This window comes from Phocoena phocoena, chromosome 14 (assembly GCF_963924675.1).
Source record: "Phocoena phocoena chromosome 14, mPhoPho1.1, whole genome shotgun sequence".
Classification (NCBI taxonomy): Eukaryota; Metazoa; Chordata; class Mammalia; order Artiodactyla; family Phocoenidae; genus Phocoena; species Phocoena phocoena.
Window position 1 is genome coordinate 26,533,707 of NC_089232.1, and position 3,409 is coordinate 26,537,115.

The following is a 3,409-nucleotide window of genomic DNA, read 5'->3' on the forward strand; positions in this document are numbered from 1 at the left end:
CCAAGTATTCATATGTTGATGCAGTCTGAGCTTGAGAATGTTGGGAATGACAGTTTCTATTTTCAGGCTAATCTTTTCTCTCTGTTGACCAAGTAACCTTTCCAGTCTTCACTTCCTCTTTATTCAGAATAAGTCCCCATCCCCCAATTCCTGCCAAAAGAGAGCCTCGATATTCTGGAATAATCTTCCTCACCCTAATTTAGATGTGTTGAAGGGCTATGTTCTACTTTGGTAGAAATAGGACTGAATTGATGCCCTGCCGTTAGGCCGTAGCGCTGCTAGGATTGCATCGATCTTCCTGTTTGTACTGTTTGTAACTATGGCCCCATCTTAAGTATTTCTAATTGAGAAACAAAACCTCAGGAAACCGAAACTTAACCAGCCGCTCTCGCTTCTGTAACTATGCTTGCTGAACCCCATTTTGCAACCATCCAACCAATCAGACGGTGACTAGTGTCTTTGTTTAAAAGTTAACCAATCAGTGACTAGTGTTTTTGTTTAAAAGTTAGCCAATCAGTACTCCCCACCCCTGGAAAGCCCCGCAGAAGGTCCCGAGCTTGTTTGTACCTGTCTATAAAAGAGCTGTACTGAACTCCGTCGGGACCTCTTAGCGTCGCCGGCAACGAGTGCGCGGAGGTCCAGGTTCGAACCTGCAATAAATGACCCTTGCCGTTTGGCTTTGACTCTTTCTTGTCTCTGGTGGTCTTGTGGAGGGGTCTCGCGACCGTGGGCATTTCAGTGTCAAACCATGTCTGAATACTAGAGTGAGCGTGATTCAGCCACAAGCTGGTAACTCCACTAAGACTAGTGAAGTCAATATTAGAACCCTAAGAAAAAAAGCATTTAGGGCTAGCAAAGAAGAGATTTTTAAAAAAGAAAAATACTAATATCTATTGCTGACTAGTGAATTTTTATTCATTTTATTTATAATAAACAACTTAGATCTTATTATGCCAATTGATCTTATTAAGCTAATTAATAACGCTGGTACAATATTTATAGGTGTTTCTAACAGAATTCATTTTATGTATAAATGGCCAGTCACTATTCTTGTTCTCATTATTACTACCGTTATGCCCATCCTCACTGAACACAAATAATTTACAGTAATCTGTGATCTCTCTAGAAAAGGAAATGGCATTAAGGGAAATGGCATTAAGGAAATGGCATTAAGGGAAATCACAGATCGGCAGAGAGGAAATTAATTAAATATTAAATTAAATCTTGACAGCAAGCTTTCAGAGGCAACAAAAAATCTCCATTGATGATACAAAGCAAATACGCTTAACATCTTTCCTCATCTATAGTATCTCAATAGATACTATACAGATCTAATACAGACCTAGATAACAGATCTAATGATCTGTCACATGAAACACCTGCTCCAAAGTTTCTTTTCTCCCAACTCCTAAAAACATGAGTTCTACAACCCAAGCTAGTAGGTAGATTTTTGCCCCTTTTTTTCTTCTCTCACATTGCTTAAGAGGCTTTCTACTTCAGTTGTCTGTAACTTCAGAGTAGTTTAAGTTATTCAACTTTTTCTGAATTTCATTTTAGTGCATCTCAAGAGGCTGACATTGATCAGACTCAGAGAATCTATCTTTTAATTCAAAGACTGGGTAAAAATCTGTAAATGCCTGTGCGTGAATGCATAGTTAGGGTCAATATTACTTTTTCAGTACCCATACCTTTACACTGCACCTGACGTGTTGCACTGATAAACACTATCAGGTATTCTAGTTTGCAAAAACTGTAAGGACCACTTCAAGTGCATCTCTGGGAAACTAGCTATTGGAACTGTCCTCAAATTTATCCTGCTGAGGCTAAAGTTTTCTTATCTATAAAATACTCTTCAGGGACTTACTTGGGGGTCCAGTGGTGAAGACTCCATGCTTCTACTTCAGGGAGCACAGGTTCAATCCCTGGTCAGGGAGAAAAGATCATGTATGCCATGCCATGCAGCCAAAAAAAAAAATAATAATAAAATACTATTCATTACTTAATTAAAAAAATAATGGGGGAAGCAGTAAAAGCCCTCAATTCCAGAGGGTGAGAAAGCTTGGGGATAGAGAGCTGTGAAGTTCTTTTAATTAGTCCAGCACAGAAAGACTGATTTACCTAGAAATACCATTTGCTTAGTTTTCATGAAGTGCTTACTTCTGCGTCTATGGCCCTTTCTTCCAACCCCAGGCCCTCTTTGCCCCCCCTTGACAGCTGAGTCCTCTTCACTTGGTTCTGGATTCCAAGGCCAGGCCAGTCTAGATGGGATCTCTCTCACCTGAATATGAAAGTGATGATGATTCATATTGGACCTAACTCAGTATACATGAAGACACCGCTGGTAGAATCTATGTTTGGCCATAGTTTGGCACTTCCGGTAGAACAATACTCAGTAGCCATCCAGATTGCACTGGCCATTGTGCAGGATTTTTGTTCCAGAAAGTTGGAAAACTTACAGCAACAGTAGGCTGCTGGCCATCTTCTTCAGGTTTACCAGTCAAAGTAACTATGTGCAAATCAACTGGGACAGAGTTGAAAAAAGATATAAAGAAAGCAGGAAGACCTGATTCAGAAATGAGCAAATAAAGCAGCACCTGAAATCAGCAATATAATTGAAGCAGCAACAGAATTTATCAAACAGGACATTGTGATGTTCAGTGGATTTGTGAGAGGCTATTTGCTAGGCCTTGCCTCTTAAGGACATGAGTGTTCTGTCACAGTGGATTCAACCTGAGAGGAGAAGGGGTGGTAACATGATGATGTCTCTACAGTTCCAGACACCAGATTCTCCAGGGTGTGAAGAAAAAAGTAGTTGGGCAAAATGGAGCTCACAACTTACTGTTTGTCTTCTGACAAATCCTGCAGCGCAGCCAAAAAATAAATAAGGTGAATCCACTTAAAAAAATATATATGTTTGCAATAAACTAAAAGGATTGTAATGCCCTTTTGTGGAAGGTTTTAGAAATAATAGAATTATTGAATATATTAAATAGATTCTACTGATATAAAATAATAATAATGGGGGAAAAATCACTGCTGTTCTAGTCTCTGTGACATAATTAGTGCAGCTTGTATCTCCCAAATCTTACCATTCTGTTTCTCTTGCAGGACCAGAATACGGTGCTGCCCTTTGCATTCTCTGCTTCCCAGCACAGAAAACACTGGCAAAGAACAGGCAAGGAAGCTGGACATTTAAGCCACTCTAAACTACAGATTATTCTTGAAGGAGAATCTTTTAAGGAACTGAGTTTTTGGTTTTACATGTATAGTAATGAATATATACAACTGAATTTTACAGTTATTTTTAAACAGTTGTATAAATGTTTTCTTAACTGAGAGATGACTGATTTTACTTTTTCTGTTTTCACTTGTATTCATTATGACATTTTTTAAATTATAAGCCTTGAAT

At 38.8% G+C, this 3,409-nt stretch overlaps 1 pseudogene; it reads left to right on the top strand.

The window, feature by feature from the left end:
* The first annotated feature begins 2,262 nt into the window (after positions 1 to 2,262).
* Positions 2,263 to 2,698, top strand: LOC136134151 (FUN14 domain-containing protein 1 pseudogene; annotated as a pseudogene).
* The last annotated feature ends 711 nt before the right edge of the window (positions 2,699 to 3,409 follow it).